General features: G+C 22.9%; 1 protein-coding gene and 1 long non-coding RNA gene across 3 annotated transcripts in view; one reads left to right on the top strand and one right to left on the bottom strand.

Annotated features, from left to right (window-relative positions):
- Positions 1 to 18,078, bottom strand: part of REPTOR (repressed by TOR) — a 141,529-nt gene that overhangs the window by 47,785 nt on the left and 75,666 nt on the right. Inside the window, exon 2 of one of the 2 annotated variants that reach the window (XM_075290374.1) lies at positions 16,161 to 16,415. The exons of the other annotated variant lie outside the window; for it this stretch is intronic. The gene's annotated coding sequence lies outside the window, so the exon portion shown is untranslated. The remainder of the gene's footprint in view (positions 1 to 16,160; positions 16,416 to 18,078) is intronic. 2 annotated transcript variants of the gene reach the window in all.
- LOC142220946 (uncharacterized) overlaps positions 1 to 18,078 on the top strand; it is a 91,279-nt gene that overhangs the window by 67,402 nt on the left and 5,799 nt on the right. The gene's annotated exons all lie outside the window — the stretch shown is intronic.

Raw genomic sequence — 18,078 nt, 5'->3', positions numbered from 1 at the left:
TACCTCGCACGAAAATTGAACTAAATTTTGCTCCACATTTTGAGATTTCCACAAAGCGTTGTTAAAACCAGGAAATTCTAATGGCCTGTTGTACTTTTTAACTGTTGTTCTCGAAATTACTCCCTCTCATTGAAGAAAAAATTAACTAAAAGTAAATAAGGAAATCATTGGCGCCAAATCATGACCATTTTAACCATACAGTTCATAGTTCATTCTTACTATTTTTGGGAATCATTTAATCATTCATTTGCTTTAGTTCATATTGAACTTATGTGTACGATCATCGAACTTTTTTGAGCCATACTTAAAAAAGTAAGATTTCATTAAGCTGTGGAAAATTTCGATAAAAATAAATAAAATTTAACTACTAGCAAATAATTTTTTTCCAAAAAAATAAGTTAAATTTAGAGTTAGTTTAACTACGGAAATTTTTTTCTGTGTATAGAAAATTTTATTTTTATAGAAAATTTTATTTCTATAGAACATTTTGTCAAAATTTTATTTCTATGGAAAATTTTGTCAAAATTGTATTTCCATAGAAAATTTTATTTCTCTGGTAAATGTTGTCCCATAAAATTCTAATTCTCTATAAAATTTTTTGTCAAAATTTTATTTTTATAGAATATGTTGTCAAAATTTGTATTTCTATGGAAAATTTTGTTAAAATTTTATTTCTATAGAAAATTTTATAAAAATTTTATTTCTATAGAAAATTTTGGTTAATAAAAATGATAAAGTTGTCGGTGTGTGCATATGATAGTGATTTTTGAGGACTCTCTGAAAAACGTATTTTTAAGATATTTGCGCATAATCTTAGAAATACGTTTTTCAAAGGGGCCTCAAAAATCACTAACATATGCACACACCGACAAGTTTTGCATTTTTATAAACCATATTCGTATCTCATACTAATATGAGGTAGTTAGTTCCTCAATCAATTCCGCTAACCTCTCAGGAATTCCTTCTTGATAATCCGATTGATGTCTAAGGTTTAACCACAATTTTTAATAGTTCACTATTGAAAAAATCTCAAATAACCATAAGGAGCCACCGTGGTGCAATGGTTAGCATGCCCGCCTTGCATACACAAGGTCGTGGGTTCGATTTCTGCTACGACCGAACACCAAAAATTTTTTCAGCGGTGGATTATCCCACCTCAGTAATGCTGGTGACATTTCTGAGGGTTTCAAAGCTTCTCTAAGTGGTTTCACTGGAATGTGGAACGCCGTTCGGACTCGGCTATAAAAAGGAGGTCCCTTGTCATTGAGCTTAACATGGAATCGGGCAGCACTCAGTGATAAGAGAGAAGTTCACCACTGTGGTATCACAATGGACTGAATAGTCTAAGTGAGCCTCATACATCGGGCTGCCACATAACTAACCTAACCATAGAATTCTGTTTCCCTTCATCTTTTCGAAATATTTACATTTCTTGTAATCCTTCTTTATTTCTCTAAGAACTTGGCTTATCTATTCACTGATAATTTCTAGTTTAATTGATGTTTTGGGTGGCGTGGTGAATGAACATCTATTATATTGACCCATAAATATAATGATGCAATAGCATTTCCATTGATGATCATCTTTCTTTGCATAGCTCATGTAGAATAAAAATCAACAATAGAATTGTGACAAGTGCAAAATTGCCTTAAAACACAACAACAACAAACTAAAGGCACAACGGACAGACAGATAGATGGAAGGCAAAAAAAAAAAACAAATTGAATACAAAATAGAAAACAAATGAATAATATAATCAATTTTAATTTGTAGTCACATTTTGCATATTTTTTTTTTATAAACTATAAAGGCAAAGAAGAGAAGGACTGCCACTTGCAAATCAAGTAACACTGGTGTATATGAGAAAACGTCATATTTTAACATTTGCGTCAACACTATTCCAGATTATTTGTTGCTTTTTTTCTGTTTTGATTTCATTCGGTATTTTGCGTTTGAGTGCAAAGGGAAACAATAACAATGGACTTATCTCATTTGGTATTTATGAATGGACAGTCTCAAAGATCACATAATTGAGAAACGACAAATGTTTTTTTGTCGTTGAACTTTTTCTAGTTGTATTACATATAATGATAAAATATTGCGAAATGAAATTTACAATCGTAGTAAATGTTAGTTTGCTTAAAATGTAAAAAATTTTTAGATTTTGAAAAGAATAAAAAGATGATTCAGATTTACATGGAATTAAGCTTGACAAGAGGATAGGAACAATTTATTTAAAAAACAAACATTAGTCACACCTGAAAACAATTTATCAGTTTCTTAATACTAATAAAAAACTATTATTATTTTTTTTTTGTTTATCTATACTTATTATTATATTTAAAAATTAAGTATTTCATATATATTCCTTAAATATTATTTAGGCCACTCTAAATAATGAGTATGATTTATTTTAATTAGTATCACTCATACCTATGGGTACACCTGTCAATTGAAAATACTTATACGGCACCATGGATTTGAAAAATCAGAATATTATCGGATTGATTCAAAAATAAAGGATTTTGTTGAGGTTTTAGCTTTTCATTGATATAAACAAATTATAGATATTATCATTACTGATAAGATTTTGACGGTTTTGTGTGCAACTGCCATAGTAACACATATGCAGAATACCATACAAAACTCCAATCTAAAAAAGATTTTCCAAAAAAGGGTGTTAAATCAGTAACTTTATTTTGATTGTACTTCATACTTTTGCTTTTTTAAGTAACGAATGATTACACATAACATATTAGGTTTTACAATTTTCTATATCCCACTTTGTTTTATTTATTTATATTTGCTCCCACTAATATTATAATCTCTTGTAGATTCATCTTCATATCAATTATACCATGAAGTAGTCGAGTGCTCTCGATTTTAAACACCCGCTTATTTATTTATTTTATTTTTAATTTTTGATAAGCCTCCTCTACAAAAATGAACACGTGACTATGATTATGAGCAGATCTACTGGAATATAATTTACTCAGTGTGCAAAACTTAATTCGAAACTTTATAATGTTAATAATCATAATTGCTTGATACAAGAATTATCAATAAGTAATTGTGTGAATGGGTACATAAATTTGAATCTTTGAAAACACTCACAAACAAAACTACTAAGAATAATGTAGGAATTATTATTAAATTATTTTTGTGACGATTTTTAATAATAATATTTGAAGAAACCAATTAAATACACAAATTTTCAATGAAGATAATTATATCGCAAAATGTACTATGTCATATATTTAACATATTTTTTTTTTTTGCAAAAAAAAAAGTATTAAAGAATTTTTTTTATGAAATGTAATTTAAAAATTTTACGAAAATTTTTTACAATTTTTAAACATAAGATATTAATAAATCTAATATGTTAGTTTTGTTAAAAAACATAAACTTTTCATTTTGCATAAAAAGAACCATAAAAAGAAATTTATGAAAAATTCTACGTTATTTATTACAAAATTTACGATCATAATAAATTATGAAAAAAATATTTAAAAAACAAAAATTAGGTGCCAAAGGTTTCTGACATAAAAAAATCTACCTATATTTATATAAGGAAATACTTTATGAAATACATATAAGGAAAGATTGTAATTCTTAGTCATTTTTAAATTAATTTTAAAATTAAAAAAATCCCATGGAAACGAAGTCACAAAGTTAATTGTTCCGATTATTTTTTTAATTGAAATATCATCAATCACAAAATTAATTAAAATTAAAAAAAATATACTTGATTAAAAAATTACTTGATTAATTTCAAATAATTTTTAAATTGTACTTTAAAATAATTCTTATATTGGTTCAATTAAAAATGTAATTGATTTTAATCAAAAATTCAATTATTTTTTTAATTTATTTATTGTGTTATTGTTTATTTATTTATTTCATTTTTCCTTTAGGTTAAATGATTTTGTTTTTTGTAATTTTACCAATTGGTTCAATTAAAAATGTAAATGATTTTGATCGAAAAATTCAAAAATTTTTTTTAATTTATTTACTGCGTTAATGTTTATTTTATTTTTCCTTTAGAATAAATATATTTTTTTTTTGGTAATTTTACAAGAGTTTATATTTTCTTATGAGTTTACTGATTATAATTATAATTGGGGTTTTCTTTAGATTTGAGTGAAAATTTAATAAACCAATAAATAGAATGAAACTAATTGCTTCCGAAACAAATTTTCATTTATTTCTTATTTGGAAATAATTTTTTTAATTACAAATTTTTGGAATATAACTCAAATAAAAAAATATTAAAATTTTTTTACACAAATATTTAATTTTATTTTAAAATCCATTTTTCATAACCTATATTTGACCGCCACTGGTAGTACAGCGATACTCTGATAGTGCTTACATAAACATGAGGAAATGAAATGCCAACCACTATAGTTTTATTAATAGAAACATTTTTTCCAATCAACATTCTTATACCCACTTAAATAACAAAAAATTAATAAATAAAAATTACCACTAATTGAATGGCATAATATAAATCTATGCATAACGTTTCACCATCTTGATGAAATCTTAGATACTAATTAATAAATGGATATGTAATATGAAAAAAAAAAAACTCTAAACAGCATGAGTATATTTTCTCATAATGGTTGAACTTTAAATTTTCTAAATGTTTCGAGTTTTCGAAATGCTAATTAGAAAACTGTAACTGATAAAAAATAAATTCGAAATTTCTGCTTTTGAATAATAAATGAATTGTGCACACATGGATATATTATACAACGTCTGATAGTGGAAGAACTATAACATGATATGTACTAAAAATTATGACCATATCAATTATTATGTTGTGTAAAAATGTAAATTAAATTATTTGGTACAAATTTATATGAATCATACGACATATGGTACAGGAAGTTGAAAAATATTAAGAAATAATATCTATATCATATCGTTTTAAAATTAAATAGACTTTTATAGGATGTCATACGAATGAAATGGACACAAATAACATCAAATGTCAGATTTGTATTATGAAAATATTACAATTTTAATAATCTATATGAAATGTCCCCAAGCAATCGATTGATTTTCTTTTTTTCTAAGGCAAAAAAAATTTATATCAATACTTAAGAAATTTTGTCTAAAAGTGCGTAACTCAAAATTATGAATTGTGATTAATCTTTAATTATTTATAGAAATTTCTGCTTCTGAATAATAAAATTTTGTGCACACATGGATATATTATACATCTTCTGATAGTGGAAGAACTATTACATTATATGTTCTAAAAATTAATACCATATCAATTATTATGTTGTGTGTGAATGTAAATTAAATTATGTTTTCAAAAATTTATATGAATCATACGACACGGGGTACACGTTAACAATATTTTTTACTGGAAGTTTGAAAATGTTAAAAAATAATATGTATATCATATCGATTTAGAATTGAATGGATTTTTATAGGATGTTTTACGAGTGGAATGGACACAAATAACATCAAATGTCATATCTGCATCATGGAAAAATTAAAATTTATATGATGTCAATAAAACAGCCAATAGATTTCCTTTCTTTTCTAAGGCAAACAAATTATTTTCAATATCTGAATAGTAATTAACATTTTGTTTTGTTTTATAAAAATCTCGTATTCTTTATAATATAAATTTTGGTGCACACATGCATATTTTGTATAACGTCTGATAATGGGAGAAATTTTACATTTTATGTACTAAAAATTATAACCACATCAATTCTTTTGATGTGTGTGAATGAAAATTTAATTCTGTTTTAAAAATTTATATGAATCATACGACACGGGGTACACCTTAGCAACATTTTTTACAGGAAATGTACACGCGTGAAGGATTACAAGAATATCATATCACATCGTTTTAAAAATAAAATGGATTTTTTTGTAGGATAATGGATAGAAGTGAAGAGGACACAAAAACGTAAAATTTAATTTTTTTATCATAACTGTTTTAAAATGAAATGGAATTCCAATAATTTATATGATATAATTGATATGGTATGGCACCAAGCAACCGATTGAATTTCTTTCTTTATTTCTAAGCCGAGAGCAAATTTATATTAAAATAATGTATTTTTGACGAAATTAAAATTACCCTTATAAGGAGAAACCCATGTTAGTTTTCTCTACCACTACTATATACTCGGAGAGTACAGTTTTTATTATCCTTCACATCATGTTTTCTTTTTTTTTAAATATATATATTTTTTTATCATATCCTCTACTCTACTCTATTTTAAATCAATAATTGGAAATCAATTTATATTAATTTTAATCGGCCATTGTCTACTACAATTGGCCTTGAAAGAATTTTAAATTATGGTGAACATGTGAGTGTAAAAATTTTTTTTTTTTTTTTTTTGATGGACATTGAGTGTGTGTTTATATATAGAAATATTAAATTCAATTTGTTGACCAAAAATCATTGGTATAAAATGTATATAGCTATGGAACAATTGAAAGAAATGTTGATATAGAAAACCAGATGGTTTTATTTGGTGGCGCTTTGTGTTTTGCTCAATTTGCCAATGAGAATAGCAAATTGTTTCTTTTTCGAAAAAAAAAAAATCAGAACAATGGAAAAAAATATTTTTTGGGGGCTTTGTTCAATGAAAGCAATGAAAATCAATTTTAAGGAAATAAAAATAATAAATACAATACTTTTAAATTTACAGATTTCCTTCTACTATTTTTCCAAGTGTTATTGATTGGCTAAAATATTGAATAGACTTAAGAAATTTAGACTTGAACTTATTTAGTTTGTGAATACCTGCTTGCACTTCACATGTTTTATTATGGGCTTATAATATTTTATTTAAAATGCACTCAAAATAAATTCGTATACTCTCTTATCAATTGACCGATCATAAATTCATTTTACGTAAAATTTAATTTATATCAATTATTTTTTTTTACAAATTAATGTAGATTTTATAAAATATAACAAATAATTAATGTGAATCATACGCATTGTTGTACCAAAATTGATTTTAAACGTCTCATTAGTAACCTAGGTTAATTAGTTTTATTATGAGCTTATAATATTTTATTCAAAATGCACACTTAATAAATTCGTATACTCTCTTATCAAATGACCGATCATAATTTCATTTTACCTAAAATTAAATTTATATCAATTATTTTTTAAAAATTCATGTAGATTTTTTAAAATATACCAAATAATTAATGTGAATCATACGCATTGTTGTACCGAAATTGATTTTAAATGTTTCATGAAAACGTTTTATGAAATATACGATAATTTAGCTAGGCTACTAGCTAAATTATCGTATATTTCATACTTCTTTTAGAATTTTTAGTAATTATTCTTTCACACCAAAAAAACATTTCCAAATTTTGGATTAAAATTAATTGAATTCTAAAAAAAAATTAATTAAAAATTTAATTAGCAAATTTTTAAATTGAAACAAAAACCAATCTAAGAAATTGATAGCATCAATTGAAATTTTAATTGAATCAATTAATTATTTAATTGATGTTGGTGATTGATACTATAATTTTTGTCATTGAAGAAGTTCCAATCAAAAATGAATTGGATCAATTAATTTCGTGATTGAAGAAAAAAAAAATATTATCTTCTGTGTTTCCTATAACATAACAATGTATGGATTTTTTTTTATAATTTATTATAGTGGTTAGGAATTTGAAAATCGAACAAACATTTTTTTCTTTTTGAGAATCCTCGAACTAGAACATACGGAAGAATTACTTGTCTGGATACATTGGGTATATAATAATAAATAAGTTCACCGAGATGTAAAATACATGTAAAATTCACTTCAATTTTTAAAGTTTTGGTCTTAATAAGTTTTGATTTAATCACTAGAGTACATATTGCATCATTTGCTTATTTTTATGTTGTGTATTTTTCTTTGAAAATAAATTTAAATTGGGATATTGGGACTTTTTTTTTTGGAAGTTAAATTTGCTGCATCCAAATCTTAATATTTATTTATTTTAATATTTATTTATTTTATTATTTTTATTATTTTATTTTGGGCCTTAATTGTATATTTTATGTGCACACTTGATAGAGCATTTTATTTTCTAGATACGTTGGTGATTACAAATCTACTTCTAGTAGCAGTTAATCTACATTCCTATTTTTGTTTTAGAATAGATTTTTAAGGTTTTAAATACTATTAATATTACTTATACGTACAGCTGTACCAAATAGACATACAAGATGGAATGTTTTGGAAGTTAAAATTGCTTCTCCGGAATCTTCATAAATTTCTTATTTTGGGCCTTTAATTATATATTTTACGTGCACACTTGAAGGAGCATTTTATTTTCTAAATACATGAGTGATAACAAATCTACTTCTAGTAGCAGGCAGTTAATTCACATCAATTTTTATTTTTGTTTTAGAATAGTTTTTAAGGCTTTAAAGATTATTAATATTACTTATACGTACAGCTGTACCAAATAGACAAACAAAATGTAATTTAAACTTTTTTTAACAATTTTTTTTTTAATTTATTATTGAATAAAAAATACTCGACTCAGTTCACTATGAAGTAAACAAATAAATACATTTTACTCTCTCCAATATTTTTGATTGTATCTATCATTGGTGATTTATCAAAACAACAAACATGGCAGTGTTAGTATTTTAAATAGAGCATATCAATTACTTATATATCGATTATATACTTTTCTATTAACAGGAAAAATAATATTTTTCCAAAATGGCATATCCATAAGATAAAATCTTGTGACCATCTCAGCTGTAGAACTGTGGGCTATTTAATTTTATTTAATTATTATTATTTTTGTTTGTTTTTTGTTTTGAGTCCATCAAAATAATCATTAAAATAAATTCAGTACAAAATGCCAATGTCTTTTTAACTTAAATTTATCATTGTCTACTTAATGAAGGGGTTAATGACATCACACTGGCTATCGCTACCCCAGAGTTAATGTCCTAAAATGTTATGATACCAAATATGCCAATGGTATGGGTTGCCATACAATTTTTTTATAAATATAGCTTTGTTATTTGATCCAATTTTTCTGTGTGGAATTTAATTGCATTCGTTGACAAATATTTGAGGGAAAAACAGAAGTACACACCACAATAAAGAACTCCCGTTCTTTATTGTGGTGTGTAAATATCCCCCCCACACAAGTAAATATCCCCCCACACTACTGGTGCAACAATAATAAAAAAGGGGGAACCATAAAATTAACTGCAAAGCAAAAATTTTCCAAAACTGCTGATTCTTCTGCAATGAGGAAATACAATTTTCTTTTTTTTTATTCCAGATTAAAAGTGTGATAAGATTATCGTAATTTGATTGTGGCATTTTTCAGTGTCATTATCAGTGGGTCTTTTTGGTTTAGAGAGAATTGAATGACTTGCCAAGAGACCTAATGTAAGATGGTACTCATAGATATAGTTTGGGTGTAAATTACAAATAACATGCAATAATTTGTGTGAGCAAATCAAAAAGATTTGCTGACAACACAAATATCCATACATATATAAAAATTAAAGTATTTCCTGTTCGTGTATTTTTTTTTTTTTGTTTTGTCTTTGTCTAGACAGTTGAAAAAATTTTAATTGAAAAATTTTATAATATAGAACAAAAATAGTAGGGGATAATATTGCTAATTTTTATGTCTATAGAAAATTTTGTCAAAATTTTTACGTCTATAGAAAATTTTGTCAAAATTTTATTTCTATAGACAATTTTGTCGAAATTTTTGTTTAGAAAATTTTGTCAAAATTTAATTTCTATCGAAAATTTTATCAAACTTTTATTTCTATAGAAAATTTTGTCAAAATTTTATTTCTATAGAAAATTTTGTCAAAATTTTATTTCTATAGAAAATTTTGTCAAAATTTTCTTTCTATAGAAAATTTTGTCAAAATTTTATTTCTATAGAAAATTTTGTCAAAATTTTATTTCTATAGACAATTTTGTCAAAATTTTATTTCTATAGAAAATTTTGTCAAAATTTTATTTCTATAGAAAATTTTGTCAAAATTTTATTTCTATAGAAAATTTTGTCAAAATTTTATTTATATAAAAAAAATATTATCACCATTTTATTTCTTTAGAAAATTTTGTCAAAATTTTATTTATATGGAAAAAATTTTGTCAAAATTTTATTTCTATAGAATATTTTGTCAAAATTTTATTTCTATAGAAAGTTTTGTTAAACTTTTATTTCTATAGAAAATTTTGTCAAAATTTTATTTCTATACACAATTTTGTCAAAATTTTTGTTTCCATAGAAAATTTTGTCAACATTTTTATTTCCATAGAAAATTTTGCCAAAATTTTATTTCTATAGAAAAGTTTGTGCAAATTGTATTTCTATAGAAAATTTTTTGAAAATTTTATTTCTATAGATTTTTTTTTTTTGAAAATTTCATTTATATAGAAAATTTTGCCAAAATTTTATTTCTATAGAAAATTTTGCCAAAATTTTATTTCTATAGAAAATTTTGTCAATTTTTGATTTCTATAGCAAATTTTGTCAAAATTTTATTTCCATAGAAATTTTTTTCAAAATTTTATTTCTATAGAAAATGTTCACAAAATTTTATTTCTATTGAAAATGTTCACAAAATTTTCAGAAAATTATGTCAAAACTTTATTTCTATAGAAAATTTTGTCAAAATTTTATTGCTATAGAAAATTTGTTCAATATTTTATTTCTATAGAAAATTTGGTCAAAATTTTATTTCCATAGAAAATTTTGTCAAAATTTTTGTTTGTATAGAAAATTTTATCAAAATTTTTATTTCCATAGAAAATTTTGTCAAAATTGTATTTCCATAGAAAATTTTGTCAAAATTTTATTTCTATAAAAAAGTTTGTGAAAATTTTATTTCTATAAAAAAGTTTGTGAAAATTTTGTTTCTATAGAAAATTTTATGAAAATTTTATTTCTATAGAAAATTTTGTCAACATTTTATTTCTATAGAAAATTTTGTCATAATTTTATTTATACAAAATTTTGTAAAAAATTTTATTTCTTTAGAAAATTTTGTCAAAATTTTATTTCTATAGAAAATTTTGTCAACATTTTATTTCTATAGAAAATTTAGTCTAAATTTTATTACTATAGAAGATTTTGTCAAATTTTTATTTCTAAAGAAAATTTTGTCAAAATTTTATTTTCATAGGAAATTTTTGTCAAATTTTTTGTTTCATTAGAAAATTTTGTAAAAATCTTTATTTCTTTAGAAAATTTTATCAAAATTTTATTTCTATAGAAAATTTTGTCAAAATTTTATTTCTATAGAAAATTTTATCAAATTTTTATTTCTATAGAAAATTTTGTCACAATTTTATTTCTATAGAAAATTTTGTCAAAATTTTATTTCTATAGAAATTATTGTCATAATTTTATTTCCATGGAAATAAAATTATTTCTTTAGAAAATTTTGTCACAATTTTATTTCTATAGAAATTTTTATCAAAATGTTATTTCTATACAAATTATTGTCATAATTTTTTTTTCCGTAGAAAATGTTGTCAAAATTTTATTTCTATGGAAAAATTTTGTCAAAATTTTATTTTTATAGAAAATTTTGTCAAAATTTTATTTCCATGGAAATAAAATTATTTCTTAGAAAATTTTGTCAATATTTTATTTCTAAGAAAATTTGGTCAAAATTTTATTTCTATAGAAAATTTTGTCACAATGTTATTTCTATAGAAAATTTTGTCAAAATTTTATTTCTATAGAAAGTTTTGTAAAAATTTGATTTGTATAGAAAATTTTGTCAATATTTTATTTCTATAGAAAATTTTCTGAAAATTTTATTTCTATAGAAAATTTTGTCAAAATTGTATTTCTCTAGAAAATTTTGTCAAAATTTTATTTCTATAGAAAATTTAGTCAACATTTTATTTCTATAGAAAATTTTGTCAAAATTTTATTTCTATAGAAAATTTTGTCAAAATTTTATTTCCATAGAAAATTTTTGAAAAATTTTTGTTTCTATAGACAATTTTGTCAAAATTTTATTTCTATAGGAAATTTTGTCAAAATTTTATTTCCATGGAAATAAAATTATTTCTTAGAAAATTTTGTCAATATTTTATTTCTAAGAAAATTTGGTCAAAATTTTATTTCTATAGAAAATTTTGTCACAATGTTATTTCTATAGAAAATTTTGTCAAAATTTTATTTCTATAGAAAGTTTTGTAAAAATTTGATTTGTATAGAAAATTTTGTCAATATTTTATTTCTATAGAAAATTTTCTGAAAATTTTATTTCTATAGAAAATTTTGTCAAAATTGTATTTCTCTAGAAAATTTTGTCAAAATTTTATTTCTATAGAAAATTTAGTCAACATTTTATTTCTATAGAAAATTTTGTCAAAATTTTATTTCTATAGAAAATTTTGTCAAAATTTTATTTTCATAGAAAATTTTTGTCAAATTTTTTCATTAGAAAATTTGGTAAAAATTTTTATTTCTTTAGAAAATTTTATCCAAATTTTATTTCTATAGAAAATTTTGCCATAATTTTGTTTCTATAGAAAATTTTGTAAAAATTTTTATTTCTATAGAAAATTTTGTAAAAATTTTTATTTCTTTAGAAAATTTTATCAAAATTTTATTTCTATAGAAAATTTTGTCAAAATTTTCATTTCTTTAGAAAATTTTTTCAAAATTTTCATTTCTTTAGAAAATTTTGTCACCATCAAATTTTTCACACAAATCCAAATCTGTTCCAACTAAAATAATATTTCCAAAAAGTCGGATAAGAGATATCTTCACAGAGAAGAAATTATTGTATTTGTTACTTATTTAATATTAAACTGAATTATTTTCCACTTCTAAAAATAATTCCCATTTCCTGTGCAATCAAAGACCGCACGATGTAAACGTTTTTTTTTTATTGCTTATTTACTTTTCTTGATTATTTAAAAGATGATAACATCAAGTATAATCACCTTTAGTGCAGTATAATTTTCACAAGTCATTCATAGTTGACAAATAACATGTAATTCTATGTAATTTAGATTCGACGTTATCATACCAATATAAGATTATATAATAAATCAATTTCATAAAAAAAAATATATGTGTATATACACATCTATTATGCACACAAGAAAAAATTCTTCAATTTTTCAGAAACAAAAAAAATTGAAAGGAAAGAGTGTAAATTTTGTTTTAATCTTAAATTAGTAAACCTTATACTAATTTCCATGGGTAAAGAGGGACATGTGACTTTGTAATTTAATGATAGAATAAGACCTAAAGCGGATGCCTATGGCTATTATCCATTTGTTACGATTGAATTTTAGTATCCCCTATTGTCATTGACCTAGACTTTTAAACGATTTAAGGGAACCAAGTATATATTTCCAAGAAATGTATGTGCTTCTTTCGAAAATTTCAAATTGCCATCATAAAGCAAATACAAAACAAGTTTTTTTGCCAATAAATCGTGTGTGGTTTTTGAAATTTTGTTTACTTCAAAAACAAGCTACGTAAAACATGTTTTCTTTTCTTGTTTTGATTCTACACCCTCAAAAAAAAATCGCTTCTTTAACATATGTTCCAAACATATTTTGCAGGAAGCACATATATTATTGGATACTGCCGAAATATTAATATGTTTGTTTTATGTGAACATATTATATGTTTGGAAGCATTTTGAGCCCAAAAATATTATATGCTTGGAAGAATTTTCCCCAAAGAAGATTGTGATCATTCCCTCACATAATTTTCACTTCCACGAAATTTTTAGTTCTTGGCACCTTTTTCTGTAATACAAATAATGTTGAAGAAATTATTCAATTTTATAATTTTTTTTTTTAATTTTACCTTTCGCCTGGGCGGAGAATCGAACCGAGGCCCATACAGTTTGAAAGCCAACACACTAGCCACTGGGCTACGTAGTAGTTATAGTCACCAGTAGACAATTATCGTTACAAGTTACATTTATATAGCATACTTTGCAGCGCCCACGAGCCCATGCAAACATAACATTATTTAAAAGAAACATACATTTGTTGGCCACGTGGAGCAGTGGTTAGCATGTCTGCCTTGCATGCAAAGGGTCGTGGGTTCAATTCTTGCTCCGACCGAACCAATTTTTTTTTGCAATTTAGACATTTATACTATATTAAATTTTTATAATGAAACTTCGAAATGTGGGTTATTAAAAATTTACAGTCCCCACATACATAAAATTCTCCTCTCAAGGCGAAAACACATGCTGTTTTTTTTCAAATCTCTATGCTCTTGGTTCCGAATGTCTATTCTCTTTACTCCGAATACTCATTCTAATATTCAAATTAAATAATATTTAGACTTAAGCATATAAAATTGTTGGCCTTATCATAAAGCAGTTTTCCGAAACAACATACAACCGTTTCACAGAAATTGTAAACATATATATGTTTGCTCGAAATTTGTAAATTTATATATGTTTACATTCACACATATTATTTTTATGAAACATTCATACCCCAAACATAATATATTTTAACATATTAACATATGTGTCCCAAACATTTAGTGTTAGTTTAGGAACATTACATGTTGGCACTTAAATATATTGTGTTTAAAAATTGTGCCCGAAACACATTTTGTTTATATCGGAACATATGAAAAACATATTTTTCTAACAGTGTATGGATGGTAGAAGTAAACAAAAGTTACTTAATATTGATATGCTTAATTGCTTTAGGTCGAAAACAAAAAAGGCAAAAATAACACTGGGTTATAAAAATTAGTAATATAATTAAAGTAAATTATATTAATTAAAATTAAAATTTAATTTTAATTAAATTTAAAATTTTAAATAATTTAAATTATATTAATTAAAATTTAATTCAATTCAATTTAATTTAGCTTAGTTTATTAAATTAAATTAAATTAAATTAAATTAAATTAAATTAAATTGAATTAAATTAAATTAAATTAAATTAAATTAAATTAAATTAAATTAAAATAAATTAAATTAAATTAAATTAAATTAAATTAAATTAAATTAAATTAAATTAAATTAAATTAAATTAAATTAAATTAAATTAAATTAAACTAAATTAAATTAAATTAAATTAAATTAAATTAAATTAAATTAAATTAAATTAATTTAAATTAAATTAAATTAAATTAAATTAAATTAAATTAAATTAAATTAAATTAAATTAAATTAAATTAAATTAAATTAAATTAAATTAAATTAAATTAAATTAAATTAAATTAAATTAAATTAAATTAAATTAAATTAAATTAAATTAAATTAAATTAAATTAAATTAAATTAAATTAAATTAAATTAAATTAAATTAAATTAAATTAAATTAAATTAAATTAAATTAAATTAAATTAAATTAAATTAAATTAAATTAAATTAAATTAAATTAAATTAAATTAAATTAAATTAAATTAAATTAAATTAAATTAAATTAAATTAAATTAAATTAAATTAAATTAAATTAAATTAAATTAAATTAAATTAAATTAAATTAAATTAAATTAAATTAAATTAAATTAAATTAAATTAAATTAAATTAAATTAAATTAAATTAAATTAAATTAAATTAAATTAAATTAAATTAAATTAAATTAAATTAAATTAAATTAAATTAAATTAAATTAAATTAAATTAAATTAAATTAAATTAAATTAAATTAAATTAAATTAATTAATTAATTTAGTTTAAATTGAATTTTATTAATTGAATCTGTTAATTTCGTGTTTGTTTCTTATATTTTTTCATAAAACTAAATATAACTAATTTAATTAATTACCTCCTCTTGTCTATAGGATTAGCCAATTGATACGAGCTTACTCGTTTTTTAAAATATTTCTTATAAAGTCATATTTCAACTATTGGCTATGGTACAGTACTTTTGTCATTTTAGAAATGTTTCGATGGACAAAAAAAACTAACAAAATAGACAGATGGTTTTTAATGGTTGTTTTTTTTTTTTTTGCTTTTTTTATAAACGAATGAAAAAAAATTATCTTTCTGGGATATAGAATGATAATTTATCAAAACCATGAAAAAAAATGTGGTTAAAACTTTAGCATTGATAAAGCACATAAATAACTCAAAAACGTTTTTTGTGTATAAAACTTATAATAATAGAAAATGTAATTAAATAAACATTAAAAAATATAGAAATAACTAACCTGTGGGTCCAAAATTCAAAAAAATAGGAAAAGTAATCCCAAGATATAATGGTGTGAGGGCTGGAACAAAACTTTGTTCTATCAATGTTTCACTTTTGTCAATAATTTTTATTGAACAATTATTTTAAAAATATATAAATTTTTGTTAAAGTTTTAAGTTTATTTTCTTTAAAAGCACTTTTGATATTTAGGTTTTTTCATTGCCACAAATTATTTTGTTATATGATTATTAAAATGTTTTACTTTAAGGTAGAGCTATAAAACAAAATAAAATAATAAATACAATTTATTAAGTTAATTATTTAAAGTACGTTATTTCAATTACTATGTTTTTTAAGATAACACTTCATTTTAATTTTAATATTAATTTAATTTATTTATTTTGTTATGATTTGCTTCCATTTTTTCTTTATTCAAACACATTACTTTTTTTTGTAGATTTTAATTAACATTTTTAATTAATTTTTAATTATATAAACTATAGGAATTTAATATTCCTTGAGTTTTGCATATTAAATTCATGCAAAAACAAAATAACAAAAACTATTAAAGTTAAAAAGAAACGAAGAGTCTATTTGATTTAAATATGAAGAGAGAGAGAGAGAGCGAAAAAGGGAGAAGGAGCTAGTGAAAAAGGGGCATACTAGACTAGACATAAAAATACTAGTTGAAATGTATCTGCGGATGTATTTTTAATTTATTTCTTTGGTATTCAATCACCACACCACAATACAACAATTCAGGTATCACGAATTTCTTGCGTGTCAAAACGATTTATAATGATACAACAACTATCATAATAAGTCTCACATTCATTCTAACCTATACTCTTGATATAAATGAAACTCATCTCGCGCACGCACACACAAACATACATAGGTATATATACACACATCTAGTTGGGGGCAAAAACAGAACTCAGACGCCTGTTGTATTTTTTTGTTTTGTTAACAGACGAGCAAAAGAATTTGTCGAAATATACTAAAATGACAGACGCAGCAATGACACTTAAGCGCCCAACCATTAAACCACAAATATGAATAGCAGAGAAGCAACAACAACATCAACTAGTGGTGATGTGTTTTTGTAGGAGAACTAAACACATATATTTATAGTCGTAGACTCATATGTATATGTATGTATGCAAATATTTCAAGTGAGCTCAACAAAATCTACCGCCAACACCACCACCAACAACTAAAGTTTTGTTTGCTTTCATCTCCTCTCTCTCTCTTAGGCCCAACTAAATCTTTCTATACCGATATCAATATTAAACGACGAGATATTTTTAATAGTTTAAGCTTATTTGTTATTGTTTTATGAAGCTTGTTTAAATTTTACTAAGCTTATATTAATTAAATATGTAAATGCTGCGAAGTTTAAAACTCAGTCTTTAGCAAGAATGTATTTGTTTTGTTTTTTCGCATTTGGAAAGGTACTGTTAATGCTTATTAAAGAGATTAGTCAAACGTAACATTTTGCTATTCAAATAGTGAGCCAGCCATTAATGAGTGTAAACACTAAACTGAGATTGAAATATGAAGGTAATTAAATTAGAGATTTACTGTATATGTAATGTATATGTATATGTATGTTATATAGAAGACAATAGGAAAGAATTTTCGTAAATGCAGTAAAGTATAGTTTTATAACAACGTTATTGTTGTTTTTATAACAACCATAAAAACAATTGCCTTCTTGGAGTTTTATTGTATAAAGGTAAAAATCTTTAGAGAAATAAGGGACTTATATTGATTCAAAATTTCATTGGGGTGAAAAAAAAACTTTATTTGAGTGTAATATTCATATAATGACAGGGAAAACGCTCAAATTTTGAGAGATGTTTTAATATTATCAAATTAAAATTAATTTTTCATAAATAGACTCCTCCCAAAGAATTTGGAGGCCTGACCATTTT

Source organism: Haematobia irritans, chromosome 1 (genome assembly GCF_050003625.1).
Source record: "Haematobia irritans isolate KBUSLIRL chromosome 1, ASM5000362v1, whole genome shotgun sequence".
NCBI lineage: Eukaryota > Metazoa > Arthropoda > Insecta > Diptera > Muscidae > Haematobia > Haematobia irritans.
This window is presented reverse-complemented; position numbering and strand designations above follow the sequence as displayed.